The sequence below is a fragment of the Anomaloglossus baeobatrachus genome, unplaced genomic scaffold, assembly GCF_048569485.1.
Source record: "Anomaloglossus baeobatrachus isolate aAnoBae1 unplaced genomic scaffold, aAnoBae1.hap1 Scaffold_419, whole genome shotgun sequence".
NCBI classification, from domain to species: Eukaryota; Metazoa; Chordata; class Amphibia; order Anura; family Aromobatidae; genus Anomaloglossus; species Anomaloglossus baeobatrachus.
The window spans coordinates 126,618-148,529 of NW_027443525.1; the positions used below are offsets into that span (position 1 = coordinate 126,618).

The 21,912-nt window shown below is 46.8% G+C and overlaps 14 non-coding genes across 14 annotated transcripts; all 14 read right to left on the reverse strand.

Moving 5' to 3' along the window:
• Positions 1–828: 828 nt before the first annotated feature.
• Positions 829–1,019, reverse strand: LOC142278495 (U2 spliceosomal RNA). The gene has a single exon (XR_012741326.1). It is a non-coding gene; the product is annotated as a U2 spliceosomal RNA (small nuclear RNA).
• A 1,388-nt stretch (positions 1,020–2,407) lies between these two features.
• Positions 2,408–2,598, reverse strand: LOC142278496 (U2 spliceosomal RNA). The gene has a single exon (XR_012741327.1). It is a non-coding gene; the product is annotated as a U2 spliceosomal RNA (small nuclear RNA).
• Positions 2,599–3,986: 1,388 nt separating this feature from the next.
• On the reverse strand, positions 3,987–4,177 carry LOC142278497 (U2 spliceosomal RNA). Its single transcript, XR_012741328.1, has one exon. It is a non-coding gene; the product is annotated as a U2 spliceosomal RNA (small nuclear RNA).
• A 1,388-nt stretch (positions 4,178–5,565) lies between these two features.
• LOC142278627 (U2 spliceosomal RNA) lies at positions 5,566–5,761 on the reverse strand. Its single transcript, XR_012741445.1, has one exon. It is a non-coding gene; the product is annotated as a U2 spliceosomal RNA (small nuclear RNA).
• Positions 5,762–7,947: 2,186 nt separating this feature from the next.
• Positions 7,948–8,138, reverse strand: LOC142278498 (U2 spliceosomal RNA). Its single transcript, XR_012741329.1, has one exon. It is a non-coding gene; the product is annotated as a U2 spliceosomal RNA (small nuclear RNA).
• Positions 8,139–9,526: 1,388 nt separating this feature from the next.
• On the reverse strand, positions 9,527–9,717 carry LOC142278499 (U2 spliceosomal RNA). Its single transcript, XR_012741330.1, has one exon. It is a non-coding gene; the product is annotated as a U2 spliceosomal RNA (small nuclear RNA).
• Positions 9,718–11,105: 1,388 nt separating this feature from the next.
• Positions 11,106–11,296, reverse strand: LOC142278501 (U2 spliceosomal RNA). Its single transcript, XR_012741332.1, has one exon. It is a non-coding gene; the product is annotated as a U2 spliceosomal RNA (small nuclear RNA).
• Positions 11,297–12,684: 1,388 nt separating this feature from the next.
• LOC142278502 (U2 spliceosomal RNA) lies at positions 12,685–12,875 on the reverse strand. Its single transcript, XR_012741333.1, has one exon. It is a non-coding gene; the product is annotated as a U2 spliceosomal RNA (small nuclear RNA).
• A 1,388-nt stretch (positions 12,876–14,263) lies between these two features.
• LOC142278503 (U2 spliceosomal RNA) lies at positions 14,264–14,454 on the reverse strand. The gene has a single exon (XR_012741334.1). It is a non-coding gene; the product is annotated as a U2 spliceosomal RNA (small nuclear RNA).
• A 1,388-nt stretch (positions 14,455–15,842) lies between these two features.
• LOC142278610 (U2 spliceosomal RNA) lies at positions 15,843–16,033 on the reverse strand. Its single transcript, XR_012741430.1, has one exon. It is a non-coding gene; the product is annotated as a U2 spliceosomal RNA (small nuclear RNA).
• A 1,117-nt stretch (positions 16,034–17,150) lies between these two features.
• Positions 17,151–17,341, reverse strand: LOC142278505 (U2 spliceosomal RNA). Its single transcript, XR_012741335.1, has one exon. It is a non-coding gene; the product is annotated as a U2 spliceosomal RNA (small nuclear RNA).
• Positions 17,342–18,458: 1,117 nt separating this feature from the next.
• LOC142278506 (U2 spliceosomal RNA) lies at positions 18,459–18,649 on the reverse strand. The gene has a single exon (XR_012741336.1). It is a non-coding gene; the product is annotated as a U2 spliceosomal RNA (small nuclear RNA).
• Positions 18,650–19,766: 1,117 nt separating this feature from the next.
• On the reverse strand, positions 19,767–19,957 carry LOC142278507 (U2 spliceosomal RNA). The gene has a single exon (XR_012741337.1). It is a non-coding gene; the product is annotated as a U2 spliceosomal RNA (small nuclear RNA).
• Positions 19,958–21,074: 1,117 nt separating this feature from the next.
• On the reverse strand, positions 21,075–21,265 carry LOC142278508 (U2 spliceosomal RNA). Its single transcript, XR_012741338.1, has one exon. It is a non-coding gene; the product is annotated as a U2 spliceosomal RNA (small nuclear RNA).
• Positions 21,266–21,912: the final 647 nt, after the last annotated feature.

The following is a 21,912-nucleotide window of genomic DNA, read 5'->3' on the forward strand; positions in this document are numbered from 1 at the left end:
CGGGGGCATTGTGACAAGCCGCCAGTGTTCCGTCTCTTCATGTTGTGCACAGTTCAAACGGAAAATACATCAACAGGCAGACTACAGAAAAACTTACTATCAAAGGTTAGAGGGGGGCTTTCTCAGAGGGCTTTTTACAGTTTTTCTATTCCCAATTAGCCGTTTAAGTGTACTTATTGAAAGTAGTAATTCTTTCATAGGCCGCCCTTTCTTAGTATTTGACGTTCCTTATATTGCGGTATGAGGCTTTGCAGCAGGTTGCAAACATTCATCACCCATGACTGTCCCCAATTGAGCTCAGAAGCTCAATGTCTATCATGACCTCTCTTTTAGAATGTCCAAGAGCAAGCAAACTATTCCTCCAGGAGAGGGCGCCAACAGACTACTAAAGAGATCATCATTACTCAAAGAAAACCCCAAAAACCAATGCATGATAGGAATAAACAGGTAACTTTCTTTGGAGTGGAAGCGGAGAGATCGCACCAGATGCCAATTCTAGATCTTATCACACCTGTGGTCACTGCAGCAGCAGGTGAATCCACTTTGTCCAAAAGGGATCTATTCCATTCAATTGCAAATGATCTAGATAAGACAGAGAACTGCAGCACGGGACATAGCCGAGTTGGTCAGGTTGAGTGGTGATGAGTTTGCTATTTGGATGAATAAAGAAAGTCAAAAGTGTGAAAGATAAAAAACAAAAGGAGGAAGTGTGAAAAGTGAATGGGCCAAATTGAGGTGCATATGAAGACGTATGCTTTCTTCCAATTCATTAAACCGGGCTAATATGAATCAGGTGAATTGAGTTCTGCTTTTGGAAACTGGGTTAAGAAGGGGTGCACCGTTCCTGGAGGTACTGCAATACCAGGTCAATGCGTGGAGTGGACAGAGCAAGCTCTTTTTCCATCTCCCTGTTCTAAAAATCCATTTAATATATGGTCCCCAGATAGGGGACGTATCAGATATTAAACTGATAAGAACAGATACTACACTTGATCTTAGCCAAAAGGCCGAGAAGCGATAACCAGAATTGGTTTGGGCCTCGAGTGGCACCCTGGCCTATGCCGGACACATCTTAGGGAGAGAGAGCGAGAGGGAGACAAACCCACGCCTACAGAAGACATTTTGTCACCCAAGCCAACCCTTGAAAAGGCTGCTTTGCAGAGCAAAAACAAGAAGAATGGTGCGTTTTGCAGCCGCCGCCCCCCACTGCAATGAATCTGAATAACTCCTCCTTTAGGGCGCAAGCAACTCCCCTCCCCCTTGCAGTCTTTCCAATTCACGATACAAAAAGACGGACAGGACAGGTTGCCTGACTTTCCGTCACTGCCACCCTTTGCCATCCTTACCCGTAGAAAGCCCTTTCATCATCCCCAAACCCTAATCTTTTCCCTTTCCTTCCCAGCCCCCAAACCCTGCCCTCTGTACCTTTCTCACCACCCGCTTCCCTTCTCCTGTCATCCCCCTACCACCCGGGAAAAAAAGAGCTTGCCCCCTCCTTACACTAGCCCACCCTCCCACCCAAAGAACAACTTCTGCTGCGCAGCTTGTTTTCTAGGCAGCAGCGCTATTGTGATGTCAGCGGGGGCATTGTGACAAGCCGCCAGTGTTCCGTCTCTTCATGTTGTGCACAGTTCAAACGGAAAATACATCAACAGGCAGACTACAGAAAAACTTACTATCAAAGGTTAGAGGGGGGCTTTCTCAGAGGGCTTTTTACAGTTTTTCTATTCCCAATTAGCCGTTTAAGTGTACTTATTGAAAGTAGTAATTCTTTCATAGGCCGCCCTTTCTTAGTATTTGACGTTCCTTATATTGCGGTATGAGGCTTTGCAGCAGGTTGCAAACATTCATCACCCATGACTGTCCCCAATTGAGCTCAGAAGCTCAATGTCTATCATGACCTCTCTTTTAGAATGTCCAAGAGCAAGCAAACTATTCCTCCAGGAGAGGGCGCCAACAGACTACTAAAGAGATCATCATTACTCAAAGAAAACCCCAAAAACCAATGCATGATAGGAATAAACAGGTAACTTTCTTTGGAGTGGAAGCGGAGAGATCGCACCAGATGCCAATTCTAGATCTTATCACACCTGTGGTCACTGCAGCAGCAGGTGAATCCACTTTGTCCAAAAGGGATCTATTCCATTCAATTGCAAATGATCTAGATAAGACAGAGAACTGCAGCACGGGACATAGCCGAGTTGGTCAGGTTGAGTGGTGATGAGTTTGCTATTTGGATGAATAAAGAAAGTCAAAAGTGTGAAAGATAAAAAACAAAAGGAGGAAGTGTGAAAAGTGAATGGGCCAAATTGAGGTGCATATGAAGACGTATGCTTTCTTCCAATTCATTAAACCGGGCTAATATGAATCAGGTGAATTGAGTTCTGCTTTTGGAAACTGGGTTAAGAAGGGGTGCACCGTTCCTGGAGGTACTGCAATACCAGGTCAATGCGTGGAGTGGACAGAGCAAGCTCTTTTTCCATCTCCCTGTTCTAAAAATCCATTTAATATATGGTCCCCAGATAGGGGACGTATCAGATATTAAACTGATAAGAACAGATACTACACTTGATCTTAGCCAAAAGGCCGAGAAGCGATAACCAGAATTGGTTTGGGCCTCGAGTGGCACCCTGGCCTATGCCGGACACATCTTAGGGAGAGAGAGCGAGAGGGAGACAAACCCACGCCTACAGAAGACATTTTGTCACCCAAGCCAACCCTTGAAAAGGCTGCTTTGCAGAGCAAAAACAAGAAGAATGGTGCGTTTTGCAGCCGCCGCCCCCCACTGCAATGAATCTGAATAACTCCTCCTTTAGGGCGCAAGCAACTCCCCTCCCCCTTGCAGTCTTTCCAATTCACGATACAAAAAGACGGACAGGACAGGTTGCCTGACTTTCCGTCACTGCCACCCTTTGCCATCCTTACCCGTAGAAAGCCCTTTCATCATCCCCAAACCCTAATCTTTTCCCTTTCCTTCCCAGCCCCCAAACCCTGCCCTCTGTACCCTTCTCACCACCCGCATCCCTTCTCCTGTCATCCCCCTACCACCCGGGAAAAAAAGAGCTTGCCCCCTCCTTACACTAGCCCACCCTCCCACCCAAAGAACAACTTCTGCTGCGCAGCTTGTTTTCTAGGCAGCAGCGCTATTGTGATGTCAGCGGGGGCATTGTGACAAGCCGCCAGTGTTCCGTCTCTTCATGTTGTGCACAGTTCAAACGGAAAATACATCAACAGGCAGACTACAGAAAAACTTACTATCAAAGGTTAGAGGGGGGCTTTCTCAGAGGGCTTTTTACAGTTTTTCTATTCCCAATTAGCCGTTTAAGTGTACTTATTGAAAGTAGTAATTCTTTCATAGGCCGCCCTTTCTTAGTATTTGACGTTCCTTATATTGCGGTATGAGGCTTTGCAGCAGGTTGCAAACATTCATCACCCATGACTGTCCCCAATTGAGCTCAGAAGCTCAATGTCTATCATGACCTCTCTTTTAGAATGTCCAAGAGCAAGCAAACTATTCCTCCAGGAGAGGGCGCCAACAGACTACTAAAGAGATCATCATTACTCAAAGAAAACCCCAAAAACCAATGCATGATAGGAATAAACAGGTAACTTTCTTTGGAGTGGAAGCGGAGAGATCGCACCAGATGCCAATTCTAGATCTTATCACACCTGTGGTCACTGCAGCAGCAGGTGAATCCACTTTGTCCAAAAGGGATCTATTCCATTCAATTGCAAATGATCTAGATAAGACAGAGAACTGCAGCACGGGACATAGCCGAGTTGGTCAGGTTGAGTGGTGATGAGTTTGCTATTTGGATGAATAAAGAAAGTCAAAAGTGTGAAAGATAAAAAACAAAAGGAGGAAGTGTGAAAAGTGAATGGGCCAAATTGAGGTGCATATGAAGACGTATGCTTTCTTCCAATTCATTAAACCGGGCTAATATGAATCAGGTGAATTGAGTTCTGCTTTTGGAAACTGGGTTAAGAAGGGGTGCACCGTTCCTGGAGGTACTGCAATACCAGGTCAATGCGTGGAGTGGACAGAGCAAGCTCTTTTTCCATCTCCCTGTTCTAAAAATCCATTTAATATATGGTCCCCAGATAGGGGACGTATCAGATATTAAACTGATAAGAACAGATACTACACTTGATCTTAGCCAAAAGGCCGAGAAGCGATAACCAGAATTGGTTTGGGCCTCGAGTGGCACCCTGGCCTATGCCGGACACATCTTAGGGAGAGAGAGCGAGAGGGAGACAAACCCACGCCTACAGAAGACATTTTGTCACCCAAGCCAACCCTTGAAAAGGCTGCTTTGCAGAGCAAAAACAAGAAGAATGGTGCGTTTTGCAGCCGCCGCCCCCCACTGCAATGAATCTGAATAACTCCTCCTTTAGGGCGCAAGCAACTCCCCTCCCCCTTGCAGTCTTTCCAATTCACGATACAAAAAGACGGACAGGACAGGTTGCCTGACTTTCCGTCACTGCCACCCTTTGCCATCCTTACCCGTAGAAAGCCCTTTCATCATCCCCAAACACTAATCTTTTCCCTTTCCTTCCCAGCCCCCAAACCCTGCCCTCTGTACCCTTCTCACCACCCGCATCCCTTCTCCTGTCATCCCCCTACCACCCGGGAAAAAAAGAGCTTGCCCCCTCCTTACACTAGCCCACCCTCCCACCCAAAGAACAACTTCTGCTGCGCAGCTTGTTTTCTAGGCAGCAGCGCTATTGTGATGTCAGCGGGGGCATTGTGACAAGCCGCCAGTGTTCCGTCTCTTCATGTTGTGCACAGTTCAAACGGAAAATACATCAACAGGCAGACTACAGAAAAACTTACTATCAAAGGTTAGAGGGGGGCTTTCTCAGAGGGCTTTTTACAGTTTTTCTATTCCCAATTAGCCGTTTAAGTGTACTTATTGAAAGTAGTAATTCTTTCATAGGCCGCCCTTTCTTAGTATTTGACGTTCCTTATATTGCGGTATGAGGCTTTGCAGCAGGTTGCAAACATTCATCACCCATGACTGTCCCCAATTGAGCTCAGAAGCTCAATGTCTATCATGACCTCTCTTTTAGAATGTCCAAGAGCAAGCAAACTATTCCTCCAGGAGAGGGCGCCAACAGACTACTAAAGAGATCATCATTACTCAAAGAAAACCCCAAAAACCAATGCATGATAGGAATAAACAGGTAACTTTCTTTGGAGTGGAAGCGGAGAGATCGCACCAGATGCCAATTCTAGATCTTATCACACCTGTGGTCACTGCAGCAGCAGGTGAATCCACTTTGTCCAAAAGGGATCTATTCCATTCAATTGCAAATGATCTAGATAAGACAGAGAACTGCAGCACGGGACATAGCCGAGTTGGTCAGGTTGAGTGGTGATGAGTTTGCTATTTGGATGAATAAAGAAAGTCAAAAGTGTGAAAGATAAAAAACAAAAGGAGGAAGTGTGAAAAGTGAATGGGCCAAATTGAGGTGCATATGAAGACGTATGCTTTCTTCCAATTCATTAAACCGGGCTAATATGAATCAGGTGAATTGAGTTCTGCTTTTGGAAACTGGGTTAAGAAGGGGTGCACCGTTCCTGGAGGTACTGCAATACCAGGTCAATGCGTGGAGTGGACAGAGCAAGCTCTTTTTCCATCTCCCTGTTCTAAAAATCCATTTAATATATGGTCCCCAGATAGGGGACGTATCAGATATTAAACTGATAAGAACAGATTTTGATTTAATGAAGCTTTCCAAAGCACCACAAAAAATGCATGACCGAAGTCACACCAAAAACAGTGCAAAGGCTAGGATTCGTGTGGACCCCACCGTGAGGAGAGGGTCCCCAAAAATCAACCCCGTCCCTCCGAGCCAGAAGGCCACAGCAAGGGTCAGGGATCTTCGGTGCTCCCCCAAGCCGAAGCATGGTTGAGCCTTGTCGTTGCTCCCAGCGTCCACCCAGGCATCTTACCCAAGTGGAGTAGAGAGCTACTAGTTGTTGGTTTCGCAGCCGAAACTGCCCGGACCGTCAACCGGTGTTGGTTTCTCAGCCCAAGGCTAACCGGACCTCCAACCGGGTGTTGGTTTCTCAGCCGAAGCTGACCCAGACCTCCAACCGGGTGTTGGTTTCTCAGCCGAAGCTGACCCAGACCTCCAACCGGGTGTTAGTTTCTCAGCCCAAAGCTGACCAGACCTCCGACCGGGATTATAAAAATTTCCCTTCCTAGCCAGAAGGCCGGGATAGGGTAATATGCTCAAAAAGTATGAAAAGGCAAGGTACGGTGTGCTACAGAGCCCAAGACTTGCCGGGGTCCCAAGCCAGCAAGCTCAGACTCACTCCAGGGTCGTCAGTCCTGGGGCACGTTGTACCATAGCCCCCCACCCTTACTCAGTCTAATAGCCTCGATCCTGGTAGGGCCATGTTTTCCTCTAGATGAATATACTATCCACCCAGGGTACTAGCAAGCGCAACCTTCCAGTGTGCATTGTATCATTGTACTAAGGTGGCCTGGAGCTTAAACCACCTCTTCGAACAACACTACACTTGATCTTAGCCAAAAGGCCGAGAAGCGATAACCAGAATTGGTTTGGGCCTCGAGTGGCACCCTGGCCTATGCCGGACACATCTTAGGGAGAGAGAGCGAGAGGGAGACAAACCCACGCCTACAGAAGACATTTTGTCACCCAAGCCAACCCTTGAAAAGGCTGCTTTGCAGAGCAAAAACAAGAAGAATGGTGCGTTTTGCAGCCGCCGCCCCCCACTGCAATGAATCTGAATAACTCCTCCTTTAGGGCGCAAGCAACTCCCCTCCCCCTTGCAGTCTTTCCAATTCACGATACAAAAAGACGGACAGGACAGGTTGCCTGACTTTCCGTCACTGCCACCCTTTGCCATCCTTACCCGTAGAAAGCCCTTTCATCATCCCCAAACCCTAATCTTTTCCCTTTCCTTCCCAGCCCCCAAACCCTGCCCTCTGTACCCTTCTCACCACCCGCATCCCTTCTCCTGTCATCCCCCTACCACCCGGGAAAAAAAGAGCTTGCCCCCTCCTTACACTAGCCCACCCTCCCACCCAAAGAACAACTTCTGCTGCGCAGCTTGTTTTCTAGGCAGCAGCGCTATTGTGATGTCAGCGGGGGCATTGTGACAAGCCGCCAGTGTTCCGTCTCTTCATGTTGTGCACAGTTCAAACGGAAAATACATCAACAGGCAGACTACAGAAAAACTTACTATCAAAGGTTAGAGGGGGGCTTTCTCAGAGGGCTTTTTACAGTTTTTCTATTCCCAATTAGCCGTTTAAGTGTACTTATTGAAAGTAGTAATTCTTTCATAGGCCGCCCTTTCTTAGTATTTGACGTTCCTTATATTGCGGTATGAGGCTTTGCAGCAGGTTGCAAACATTCATCACCCATGACTGTCCCCAATTGAGCTCAGAAGCTCAATGTCTATCATGACCTCTCTTTTAGAATGTCCAAGAGCAAGCAAACTATTCCTCCAGGAGAGGGCGCCAACAGACTACTAAAGAGATCATCATTACTCAAAGAAAACCCCAAAAACCAATGCATGATAGGAATAAACAGGTAACTTTCTTTGGAGTGGAAGCGGAGAGATCGCACCAGATGCCAATTCTAGATCTTATCACACCTGTGGTCACTGCAGCAGCAGGTGAATCCACTTTGTCCAAAAGGGATCTATTCCATTCAATTGCAAATGATCTAGATAAGACAGAGAACTGCAGCACGGGACATAGCCGAGTTGGTCAGGTTGAGTGGTGATGAGTTTGCTATTTGGATGAATAAAGAAAGTCAAAAGTGTGAAAGATAAAAAACAAAAGGAGGAAGTGTGAAAAGTGAATGGGCCAAATTGAGGTGCATATGAAGACGTATGCTTTCTTCCAATTCATTAAACCGGGCTAATATGAATCAGGTGAATTGAGTTCTGCTTTTGGAAACTGGGTTAAGAAGGGGTGCACCGTTCCTGGAGGTACTGCAATACCAGGTCAATGCGTGGAGTGGACAGAGCAAGCTCTTTTTCCATCTCCCTGTTCTAAAAATCCATTTAATATATGGTCCCCAGATAGGGGACGTATCAGATATTAAACTGATAAGAACAGATACTACACTTGATCTTAGCCAAAAGGCCGAGAAGCGATAACCAGAATTGGTTTGGGCCTCGAGTGGCACCCTGGCCTATGCCGGACACATCTTAGGGAGAGAGAGCGAGAGGGAGACAAACCCACGCCTACAGAAGACATTTTGTCACCCAAGCCAACCCTTGAAAAGGCTGCTTTGCAGAGCAAAAACAAGAAGAATGGTGCGTTTTGCAGCCGCCGCCCCCCACTGCAATGAATCTGAATAACTCCTCCTTTAGGGCGCAAGCAACTCCCCTCCCCCTTGCAGTCTTTCCAATTCACGATACAAAAAGACGGACAGGACAGGTTGCCTGACTTTCCGTCACTGCCACCCTTTGCCATCCTTACCCGTAGAAAGCCCTTTCATCATCCCCAAACCCTAATCTTTTCCCTTTCCTTCCCAGCCCCCAAACCCTGCCCTCTGTACCCTTCTCACCACCCGCATCCCTTCTCCTGTCATCCCCCTACCACCCGGGAAAAAAAGAGCTTGCCCCCTCCTTACACTAGCCCACCCTCCCACCCAAAGAACAACTTCTGCTGCGCAGCTTGTTTTCTAGGCAGCAGCGCTATTGTGATGTCAGCGGGGGCATTGTGACAAGCCGCCAGTGTTCCGTCTCTTCATGTTGTGCACAGTTCAAACGGAAAATACATCAACAGGCAGACTACAGAAAAACTTACTATCAAAGGTTAGAGGGGGGCTTTCTCAGAGGGCTTTTTACAGTTTTTCTATTCCCAATTAGCCGTTTAAGTGTACTTATTGAAAGTAGTAATTCTTTCATAGGCCGCCCTTTCTTAGTATTTGACGTTCCTTATATTGCGGTATGAGGCTTTGCAGCAGGTTGCAAACATTCATCACCCATGACTGTCCCCAATTGAGCTCAGAAGCTCAATGTCTATCATGACCTCTCTTTTAGAATGTCCAAGAGCAAGCAAACTATTCCTCCAGGAGAGGGCGCCAACAGACTACTAAAGAGATCATCATTACTCAAAGAAAACCCCAAAAACCAATGCATGATAGGAATAAACAGGTAACTTTCTTTGGAGTGGAAGCGGAGAGATCGCACCAGATGCCAATTCTAGATCTTATCACACCTGTGGTCACTGCAGCAGCAGGTGAATCCACTTTGTCCAAAAGGGATCTATTCCATTCAATTGCAAATGATCTAGATAAGACAGAGAACTGCAGCACGGGACATAGCCGAGTTGGTCAGGTTGAGTGGTGATGAGTTTGCTATTTGGATGAATAAAGAAAGTCAAAAGTGTGAAAGATAAAAAACAAAAGGAGGAAGTGTGAAAAGTGAATGGGCCAAATTGAGGTGCATATGAAGACGTATGCTTTCTTCCAATTCATTAAACCGGGCTAATATGAATCAGGTGAATTGAGTTCTGCTTTTGGAAACTGGGTTAAGAAGGGGTGCACCGTTCCTGGAGGTACTGCAATACCAGGTCAATGCGTGGAGTGGACAGAGCAAGCTCTTTTTCCATCTCCCTGTTCTAAAAATCCATTTAATATATGGTCCCCAGATAGGGGACGTATCAGATATTAAACTGATAAGAACAGATACTACACTTGATCTTAGCCAAAAGGCCGAGAAGCGATAACCAGAATTGGTTTGGGCCTCGAGTGGCACCCAGGCCTATGCCGGACACATCTTAGGGAGAGAGAGCGAGAGGGAGACAAACCCACGCCTACAGAAGACATTTTGTCACCCAAGCCAACCCTTGAAAAGGCTGCTTTGCAGAGCAAAAACAAGAAGAATGGTGCGTTTTGCAGCCGCCGCCCCCCACTGCAATGAATCTGAATAACTCCTCCTTTAGGGCGCAAGCAACTCCCCTCCCCCTTGCAGTCTTTCCAATTCACGATACAAAAAGACGGACAGGACAGGTTGCCTGACTTTCCGTCACTGCCACCCTTTGCCATCCTTACCCGTAGAAAGCCCTTTCATCATCCCCAAACCCTAATCTTTTCCCTTTCCTTCCCAGCCCCCAAACCCTGCCCTCTGTACCCTTCTCACCACCCGCATCCCTTCTCCTGTCATCCCCCTACCACCCGGGAAAAAAAGAGCTTGCCCCCTCCTTACACTAGCCCACCCTCCCACCCAAAGAACAACTTCTGCTGCGCAGCTTGTTTTCTAGGCAGCAGCGCTATTGTGATGTCAGCGGGGGCATTGTGACAAGCCGCCAGTGTTCCGTCTCTTCATGTTGTGCACAGTTCAAACGGAAAATACATCAACAGGCAGACTACAGAAAAACTTACTATCAAAGGTTAGAGGGGGGCTTTCTCAGAGGGCTTTTTACAGTTTTTCTATTCCCAATTAGCCGTTTAAGTGTACTTATTGAAAGTAGTAATTCTTTCATAGGCCGCCCTTTCTTAGTATTTGACGTTCCTTATATTGCGGTATGAGGCTTTGCAGCAGGTTGCAAACATTCATCACCCATGACTGTCCCCAATTGAGCTCAGAAGCTCAATGTCTATCATGACCTCTCTTTTAGAATGTCCAAGAGCAAGCAAACTATTCCTCCAGGAGAGGGCGCCAACAGACTACTAAAGAGATCATCATTACTCAAAGAAAACCCCAAAAACCAATGCATGATAGGAATAAACAGGTAACTTTCTTTGGAGTGGAAGCGGAGAGATCGCACCAGATGCCAATTCTAGATCTTATCACACCTGTGGTCACTGCAGCAGCAGGTGAATCCACTTTGTCCAAAAGGGATCTATTCCATTCAATTGCAAATGATCTAGATAAGACAGAGAACTGCAGCACGGGACATAGCCGAGTTGGTCAGGTTGAGTGGTGATGAGTTTGCTATTTGGATGAATAAAGAAAGTCAAAAGTGTGAAAGATAAAAAACCAAAGGAGGAAGTGTGAAAAGTGAATGGGCCAAATTGAGGTGCATATGAAGACGTATGCTTTCTTCCAATTCATTAAACCGGGCTAATATGAATCAGGTGAATTGAGTTCTGCTTTTGGAAACTGGGTTAAGAAGGGGTGCACCGTTCCTGGAGGTACTGCAATACCAGGTCAATGCGTGGAGTGGACAGAGCAAGCTCTTTTTCCATCTCCCTGTTCTAAAAATCCATTTAATATATGGTCCCCAGATAGGGGACGTATCAGATATTAAACTGATAAGAACAGATACTACACTTGATCTTAGCCAAAAGGCCGAGAAGCGATAACCAGAATTGGTTTGGGCCTCGAGTGGCACCCTGGCCTATGCCGAACACATCTTAGGGAGAGAGAGCGAGAGGGAGACAAACCCACGCCTACAGAAGACATTTTGTCACCCAAGCCAACCCTTGAAAAGGCTGCTTTGCAGAGCAAAAACAAGAAGAATGGTGCGTTTTGCAGCCGCCGTCCCCCACTGCAATGAATCTGAATAACTCCTCCTTTAGGGCGCAAGCAACTCCCCTCCCCCTTGCAGTCTTTCCAATTCACGATACAAAAAGACGGACAGGACAGGTTGCCTGACTTTCCGTCACTGCCACCCTTTGCCATCCTTACCCGTAGAAAGCCCTTTCATCATCCCCAAACCCTAATCTTTTCCCTTTCCTTCCCAGCCCCCAAACCCTGCCCTCTGTACCCTTCTCACCACCCGCATCCCTTCTCCTGTCATCCCCCTACCACCCGGGAAAAAAAGAGCTTGCCCCCTCCTTACACTAGCCCACCCTCCCACCCAAAGAACAACTTCTGCTGCGCAGCTTGTTTTCTAGGCAGCAGCGCTATTGTGATGTCAGCGGGGGCATTGTGACAAGCCGCCAGTGTTCCGTCTCTTCATGTTGTGCACAGTTCAAACGGAAAATACATCAACAGGCAGACTACAGAAAAACTTACTATCAAAGGTTAGAGGGGGGCTTTCTCAGAGGGCTTTTTACAGTTTTTCTATTCCCAATTAGCCGTTTAAGTGTACTTATTGAAAGTAGTAATTCTTTCATAGGCCGCCCTTTCTTAGTATTTGACGTTCCTTATATTGCGGTATGAGGCTTTGCAGCAGGTTGCAAACATTCATCACCCATGACTGTCCCCAATTGAGCTCAGAAGCTCAATGTCTATCATGACCTCTCTTTTAGAATGTCCAAGAGCAAGCAAACTATTCCTCCAGGAGAGGGCGCCAACAGACTACTAAAGAGATCATCATTACTCAAAGAAAACCCCAAAAACCAATGCATGATAGGAATAAACAGGTAACTTTCTTTGGAGTGGAAGCGGAGAGATCGCACCAGATGCCAATTCTAGATCTTATCACACCTGTGGTCACTGCAGCAGCAGGTGAATCCACTTTGTCCAAAAGGGATCTATTCCATTCAATTGCAAATGATCTAGATAAGACAGAGAACTGCAGCACGGGACATAGCCGAGTTGGTCAGGTTGAGTGGTGATGAGTTTGCTATTTGGATGAATAAAGAAAGTCAAAAGTGTGAAAGATAAAAAACAAAAGGAGGAAGTGTGAAAAGTGAATGGGCCAAATTGAGGTGCATATGAAGACGTATGCTTTCTTCCAATTCATTAAACCGGGCTAATATGAATCAGGTGAATTGAGTTCTGCTTTTGGAAACTGGGTTAAGAAGGGGTGCACCGTTCCTGGAGGTACTGCAATACCAGGTCAATGCGTGGAGTGGACAGAGCAAGCTCTTTTTCCATCTCCCTGTTCTAAAAATCCATTTAATATATGGTCCCCAGATAGGGGACGTATCAGATATTAAACTGATAAGAACAGATACTACACTTGATCTTAGCCAAAAGGCCGAGAAGCGATAACCAGAATTGGTTTGGGCCTCGAGTGGCACCCTGGCCTATGCCGGACACATCTTAGGGAGAGAGAGCGAGAGGGAGACAAACCCACGCCTACAGAAGACATTTTGTCACCCAAGCCAACCCTTGAAAAGGCTGCTTTGCAGAGCAAAAACAAGAAGAATGGTGCGTTTTGCAGCCGCCGCCCCCCACTGCAATGAATCTGAATAACTCCTCCTTTAGGGCGCAAGCAACTCCCCTCCCCCTTGCAGTCTTTCCAATTCACGATACAAAAAGACGGACAGGACAGGTTGCCTGACTTTCCGTCACTGCCACCCTTTGCCATCCTTACCCGTAGAAAGCCCTTTCATCATCCCCAAACCCTAATCTTTTCCCTTTCCTTCCCAGCCCCCAAACCCTGCCCTCTGTACCCTTCTCACCACCCGCATCCCTTCTCCTGTCATCCCCCTACCACCCGGGAAAAAAAGAGCTTGCCCCCTCCTTACACTAGCCCACCCTCCCACCCAAAGAACAACTTCTGCTGCGCAGCTTGTTTTCTAGGCAGCAGCGCTATTGTGATGTCAGCGGGGGCATTGTGACAAGCCGCCAGTGTTCCGTCTCTTCATGTTGTGCACAGTTCAAACGGAAAATACATCAACAGGCAGACTACAGAAAAACTTACTATCAAAGGTTAGAGGGGGGCTTTCTCAGAGGGCTTTTTACAGTTTTTCTATTCCCAATTAGCCGTTTAAGTGTACTTATTGAAAGTAGTAATTCTTTCATAGGCCGCCCTTTCTTAGTATTTGACGTTCCTTATATTGCGGTATGAGGCTTTGCAGCAGGTTGCAAACATTCATCACCCATGACTGTCCCCAATTGAGCTCAGAAGCTCAATGTCTATCATGACCTCTCTTTTAGAATGTCCAAGAGCAAGCAAACTATTCCTCCAGGAGAGGGCGCCAACAGACTACTAAAGAGATCATCATTACTCAAAGAAAACCCCAAAAACCAATGCATGATAGGAATAAACAGGTAACTTTCTTTGGAGTGGAAGCGGAGAGATCGCACCAGATGCCAATTCTAGATCTTATCACACCTGTGGTCACTGCAGCAGCAGGTGAATCCACTTTGTCCAAAAGGGATCTATTCCATTCAATTGCAAATGATCTAGATAAGACAGAGAACTGCAGCACGGGACATAGCCGAGTTGGTCAGGTTGAGTGGTGATGAGTTTGCTATTTGGATGAATAAAGAAAGTCAAAAGTGTGAAAGATAAAAAACAAAAGGAGGAAGTGTGAAAAGTGAATGGGCCAAATTGAGGTGCATATGAAGACGTATGCTTTCTTCCAATTCATTAAACCGGGCTAATATGAATCAGGTGAATTGAGTTCTGCTTTTGGAAACTGGGTTAAGAAGGGGTGCACCGTTCCTGGAGGTACTGCAATACCAGGTCAATGCGTGGAGTGGACAGAGCAAGCTCTTTTTCCATCTCCCTGTTCTAAAAATCCATTTAATATATGGTCCCCAGATAGGGGACGTATCAGATATTAAACTGATAAGAACAGATACTACACTTGATCTTAGCCAAAAGGCCGAGAAGCGATAACCAGAATTGGTTTGGGCCTCGAGTGGCACCCTGGCCTATGCCGGACACATCTTAGGGAGAGAGAGCGAGAGGGAGACAAACCCACGCCTACAGAAGACATTTTGTCACCCAAGCCAACCCTTGAAAAGGCTGCTTTGCAGAGCAAAAACAAGAAGAATGGTGCGTTTTGCAGCCGCCGCCCCCCACTGCAATGAATCTGAATAACTCCTCCTTTAGGGCGCAAGCAACTCCCCTCCCCCTTGCAGTCTTTCCAATTCACGATACAAAAAGACGGACAGGACAGGTTGCCTGACTTTCCGTCACTGCCACCCTTTGCCATCCTTACCCGTAGAAAGCCCTTTCATCATCCCCAAACCCTAATCTTTTCCCTTTCCTTCCCAGCCCCCAAACCCTGCCCTCTGTACCCTTCTCACCACCCGCATCCCTTCTCCTGTCATCCCCCTACCACCCGGGAAAAAAAGAGCTTGCCCCCTCCTTACACTAGCCCACCCTCCCACCCAAAGAACAACTTCTGCTGCGCAGCTTGTTTTCTAGGCAGCAGCGCTATTGTGATGTCAGCGGGGGCATTGTGACAAGCCGCCAGTGTTCCGTCTCTTCATGTTGTGCACAGTTCAAACGGAAAATACATCAACAGGCAGACTACAGAAAAACTTACTATCAAAGGTTAGAGGGGGGCTTTCTCAGAGGGCTTTTTACAGTTTTTCTATTCCCAATTAGCCGTTTAAGTGTACTTATTGAAACTAGTAATTCTTTCATAGGCCGCCCTTTCTTAGTATTTGACGTTCCTTATATTGCGGTATGAGGCTTTGCAGCAGGTTGCAAACATTCATCACCCATGACTGTCCCCAATTGAGCTCAGAAGCTCAATGTCTATCATGACCTCTCTTTTAGAATGTCCAAGAGCAAGCAAACTATTCCTCCAGGAGAGGGCGCCAACAGACTACTAAAGAGATCATCATTACTCAAAGAAAACCCCAAAAACCAATGCATGATAGGAATAAACAGGTAACTTTCTTTGGAGTGGAAGCGGAGAGATCGCACCAGATGCCAATTCTAGATCTTATCACACCTGTGGTCACTGCAGCAGCAGGTGAATCCACTTTGTCCAAAAGGGATCTATTCCATTCAATTGCAAATGATCTAGATAAGACAGAGAACTGCAGCACGGGACATAGCCGAGTTGGTCAGGTTGAGTGGTGATGAGTTTGCTATTTGGATGAATAAAGAAAGTCAAAAGTGTGAAAGATAAAAAACAAAAGGAGGAAGTGTGAAAAGTGAATGGGCCAAATTGAGGTGCATATGAAGACGTATGCTTTCTTCCAATTCATTAAACCGGGCTAATATGAATCAGGTGAATTGAGTTCTGCTTTTGGAAACTGGGTTAAGAAGGGGTGCACCGTTCCTGGAGGTACTGCAATACCAGGTCAATGCGTGGAGTGGACAGAGCAAGCTCTTTTTCCATCTCCCTGTTCTAAAAATCCATTTAATATATGGTCCCCAGATAGAGGACGTATCAGATATTAAACTGATAAGAACAGATACTACACTTGATCTTAGCCAAAAGGCCGAGAAGCGATAACCAGAATTGGTTTGGGCCTCGAGTGGCACCCTGGCCTATGCCGGACACATCTTAGGGAGAGAGAGCGAGAGGGAGACAAACCCACGCCTACACAAGACATTTTGTCACCCAAGCCAACCCTTGAAAAGGCTGCTTTGCAGAGCAAAAACAAGAAGAATGGTGCGTTTTGCAGCCGCCGCCCACTGCAATGAATCTGAATAACTCCTCCTTTAGGGCGCAAGCAACTCCCCTCCCCCTTGCAGTCTTTCCAATTCACGATACAAAAAGACGGACAGGACAGGTTGCCTGACTTTCCGTCACTGCCACCCTTTGCCATCCTTACCCGTAGAAAGCCCTTTCATCATCCCCAAACCCTAATCTTTTCCCTTTCCTTCCCAGCCCCCAAACCCTGCCCTCTGTACCTTTCTCACCACCCGCTTCCCTTCTCCTGTCATCCCCCTACCACCCGGGAAAAAAAGAGATTGCCCCCTCCTTCCACTAGCCCACCCTCCCACCCAAAGAACAACTTCTTCTGCGCAGCTTGTTTTCTAGGCAGCAGCGCTATTGTGATGTCATCGGGGGGCATTGTGACAAGCCGCCAGTGTTCCGTCTCTTCATGTTGTGCACTGTTCAAACCGAAAATACATCAACAGGCAGGCTACAGAAAAGCTTACTAACAAAGGTTAGAGAGGGGCTTTCTCAGAGGGCTTTTTACAGTTTGTCTATTCCCAATTAGCCGGTTTAGTATACTTAATGAAAGTACTAATTCTTTCATAGGCCGCCCATTCTTAGTATTTGACGTTCAGGTAACAACAGGTAACTTTATTTGGAGTGGAAGCAGAGAGATAACACCAGATGCCAATTGTAGATCCTCTCACACCTGTGGTCACTGCAGCATCTGACTCCACTTTGTCCAAAAGGGATCTATTCCATTCAATTACACATGATCTAGATTAGACTGACAACAAGATACTGCACGGGACATAGCAGAGTTGGTGAAGTTGAGTGGTGATGAGTTTGCTATTTGGATGAATAAAGCAAGTAAAAAGTGTGTTAGATAAAAATTCATTTCAATTCGCTAATCGGGCTAATATGAATCAGGTGAATCGAGTTCTGCTTTTGGAAACTGGGTTAAGAAGGGGTGCACCGTTCCTGGAGGTACTGCAATACCAGGTCAATGCGTGGAGTGGACAGAGCAAGCTCTTTTTCCATCTCCCTGTTCTAAAAATCCATTTAATATATGGTCCCCAGATAGGGGACGTATCAGATATTAAACTGATAAGAACAGATACTACACTTGATCTTAGCCAAAAGGCCGAGAAGCGATAACCAGAATTGGTTTGGGCCTCGAGTGGCACCCTGGCCTATGCCGGACACATCTTAGGGAGAGAGAGCGAGAGGGAGACAAACCCACGCCTACACAAGACATTTTGTCACCCAAGCCAACCCTTGAAAAGGCTGCTTTGCAGAGCAAAAACAAGAAGAATGGTGCGTTTTGCAGCCGCCGCCCACTGCAATGAATCTGAATAACTCCTCCTTTAGGGCGCAAGCAACTCCCCTCCCCCTTGCAGTCTTTCCAATTCACGATACAAAAAGACGGACAGGACAGGTTGCCTGACTTTCCGTCACTGCCACCCTTTGCCATCCTTACCCGTAGAAAGCCCTTTCATCATCCCCAAACCCTAATCTTTTCCCTTTCCTTCCCAGCCCCCAAACCCTGCCCTCTGTACCTTTCTCACCACCCGCTTCCCTTCTCCTGTCATCCCCCTACCACCCGGGAAAAAAAGAGATTGCCCCCTCCTTCCACTAGCCCACCCTCCCACCCAAAGAACAACTTCTTCTGCGCAGCTTGTTTTCTAGGCAGCAGCGCTATTGTGATGTCATCGGGGGGCATTGTGACAAGCCGCCAGTGTTCCGTCTCTTCATGTTGTGCACTGTTCAAACCGAAAATACATCAACAGGCAGGCTACAGAAAAGCTTACTAACAAAGGTTAGAGAGGGGCTTTCTCAGAGGGCTTTTTACAGTTTGTCTATTCCCAATTAGCCGGTTTAGTATACTTAATGAAAGTACTAATTCTTTCATAGGCCGCCCATTCTTAGTATTTGACGTTCAGGTAACAACAGGTAACTTTATTTGGAGTGGAAGCAGAGAGATAACACCAGATGCCAATTGTAGATCCTCTCACACCTGTGGTCACTGCAGCATCTGACTCCACTTTGTCCAAAAGGGATCTATTCCATTCAATTACACATGATCTAGATTAGACTGACAACAAGATACTGCACGGGACATAGCAGAGTTGGTGAAGTTGAGTGGTGATGAGTTTGCTATTTGGATGAATAAAGCAAGTAAAAAGTGTGTTAGATAAAAATTCATTTCAATTCGCTAATCGGGCTAATATGAATCAGGTGAATCGAGTTCTGCTTTTGGAAACTGGGTTAAGAAGGGGTGCACCGTTCCTGGAGGTACTGCAATACCAGGTCAATGCGTGGAGTGGACAGAGCAAGCTCTTTTTCCATCTCCCTGTTCTAAAAATCCATTTAATATATGGTCCCCAGATAGGGGACGTATCAGATATTAAACTGATAAGAACAGATACTACACTTGATCTTAGCCAAAAGGCCGAGAAGCGATAACCAGAATTGGTTTGGGCCTCGAGTGGCACCCTGGCCTATGCCGGACACATCTTAGGGAGAGAGAGCGAGAGGGAGACAAACCCACGCTTACACAAGACATTTTGTCACCCAAGCCAACCCTTGAAAAGGCTGCTTTGCAGAGCAAAAACAAGAAGAATGGTGCGTTTTGCAGCCGCCGCCCACTGCAATGAATCTGAATAACTCCTCCTTTAGGGCGCAAGCAACTCCCCTCCCCCTTGCAGTCTTTCCAATTCACGATACAAAAAGACGGACAGGACAGGTTGCCTGACTTTCCGTCACTGCCACCCTTTGCCATCCTTACCCGTAGAAAGCCCTTTCATCATCCCCAAACCCTAATCTTTTCCCTTTCCTTCCCAGCCCCCAAACCCTGCCCTCTGTACCTTTCTCACCACCCGCTTCCCTTCTCCTGTCATCCCCCTACCACCCGGGAAAAAAAGAGATTGCCCCCTCCTTCCACTAGCCCACCCTCCCACCCAAAGAACAACTTCTTCTGCGCAGCTTGTTTTCTAGGCAGCAGCGCTATTGTGATGTCATCGGGGGGCATTGTGACAAGCCGCCAGTGTTCCGTCTCTTCATGTTGTGCACTGTTCAAACCGAAAATACATCAACAGGCAGGCTACAGAAAAGCTTACTAACAAAGGTTAGAGAGGGGCTTTCTCAGAGGGCTTTTTACAGTTTGTCTATTCCCAATTAGCCGGTTTAGTATACTTAATGAAAGTACTAATTCTTTCATAGGCCGCCCATTCTTAGTATTTGACGTTCAGGTAACAACAGGTAACTTTATTTGGAGTGGAAGCAGAGAGATAACACCAGATGCCAATTGTAGATCCTCTCACACCTGTGGTCACTGCAGCATCTGACTCCACTTTGTCCAAAAGGGATCTATTCCATTCAATTACACATGATCTAGATTAGACTGACAACAAGATACTGCACGGGACATAGCAGAGTTGGTGAAGTTGAGTGGTGATGAGTTTGCTATTTGGATGAATAAAGCAAGTAAAAAGTGTGTTAGATAAAAATTCATTTCAATTCGCTAATCGGGCTAATATGAATCAGGTGAATCGAGTTCTGCTTTTGGAAACTGGGTTAAGAAGGGGTGCACCGTTCCTGGAGGTACTGCAATACCAGGTCAATGCGTGGAGTGGACAGAGCAAGCTCTTTTTCCATCTCCCTGTTCTAAAAATCCATTTAATATATGGTCCCCAGATAGGGGACGTATCAGATATTAAACTGATAAGAACAGATACTACACTTGATCTTAGCCAAAAGGCCGAGAAGCGATAACCAGAATTGGTTTGGGCCTCGAGTGGCACCCTGGCCTATGCCGGACACATCTTAGGGAGAGAGAGCGAGAGGGAGACAAACCCACGCCTACACAAGACATTTTGTCACCCAAGCCAACCCTTGAAAAGGCTGCTTTGCAGAGCAAAAACAAGAAGAATGGTGCGTTTTGCAGCCGCCGCCCACTGCAATGAATCTGAATAACTCCTCCTTTAGGGCGCAAGCAACTCCCCTCCCCCTTGCAGTCTTTCCAATTCACGATACAAAAAGACGGACAGGACAGGTTGCCTGACTTTCCGTCACTGCCACCCTTTGCCATCCTTACCCGTAGAAAGCCCTTTCATCATCCCCAAACCCTAATCTTTTCCCTTTCCTTCCCAGCCCCCAAACCCTGCCCTCTGTACCTTTCTCACCACCCGCTTCCCTTCTCCTGTCATCCCCCTACCACCCGGGAAAAAAAGAGATTGCCCCCTCCTTCCACTAGCCCACCCTCCCACCCAAAGAACAACTTCTTCTGCGCAGCTTGTTTTCTAGGCAGCAGCGCTATTGTGATGTCATCGGGGGGCATTGTGACAAGCCGCCAGTGTTCCGTCTCTTCATGTTGTGCACTGTTCAAACCGAAAATACATCAACAGGCAGGCTACAGAAAAGCTTACTAACAAAGGTTAGAGAGGGGCTTTCTCAGAGGGCTTTTTACAGTTTGTCTATTCCCAATTAGCCGGTTTAGTATACTTAATGAAAGTACTAATTCTTTCATAGGCCGCCCATTCTTAGTATTTGACGTTCAGGTAACAACAGGTAACTTTATTTGGAGTGGAAGCAGAGAGATAACACCAGATGCCAATTGTAGATCCTCTCACACCTGTGGTCACTGCAGCATCTGACTCCACTTTGTCCAAAAGGGATCTATTCCATTCAATTACACATGATCTAGATTAGACTGACAACAAGATACTGCACGGGACATAGCAGAGTTGGTGAAGTTGAGTGGTGATGAGTTTGCTATTTGGATGAATAAAGCAAGTAAAAAGTGTGTTAGATAAAAATTCATTTCAATTCGCTAATCGGGCTAATATGAATCAGGTGAATCGAGTTCTGCTTTTGGAAACTGGGTTAAGAAGGGGTGCACCGTTCCTGGAGGTACTGCAATACCAGGTCAATGCGTGGAGTGGACAGAGCAAGCTCTTTTTCCATCTCCCTGTTCTAAAAATCCATTTAATATATGGTCCCCAGATAGGGGACGTATCAGATATTAAACTGATAAGAACAGATACTACACTTGATCTTAGCCAAAAGGCCGAGAAGCGATAACCAGAATTGGTTTGGGCCTCGAGTGGCACCCTGGCCTATGCCGGACACATCTTAGGGAGAGAGAGCGAGAGGGAGACAAACCCACGCCTACACAAGACATTTTGTCACCCAAGCCAACCCTTGAAAAGGCTGCTTTGCAGAGCAAAAACAAGAAGAATGGTGCGTTTTGCAGCCGCCGCCCACTGCAATGAATCTGAATAACTCCTCCTTTAGGGCGCAAGCAACTCCCCTCCCCCTTGCAGTCTTTCCAATTCACGATACAAAAAGACGGACAGGACAGGTTGCCTGACTTTCCGTCACTGCCACCCTTTGCCATCCTTACCCGTAGAAAGCCCTTTCATCATCCCCAAACCCTAATCTTTTCCCTTTCCTTCCCAGCCCCCAAACCCTGCCCTCTGTACCTTTCTCACCACCCGCTTCCCTTCTCCTGTCATCCCCCTACCACCCGGGAAAAAAAGAGATTGCCCCCTCCTTCCACTAGCCCACCCTCCCACCCAAAGAACAACTTCTTCTGCGCAGCTTGTTTTCTAGGCAGCAGCGCTATTGTGATGTCATCGGGGGGCATTGTGACAAGCCGCCAGTGTTCCGTCTCTTCATGTTGTGCACTGTTCAAACCGAAAATACATCAACAGGCAGGCTACAGAA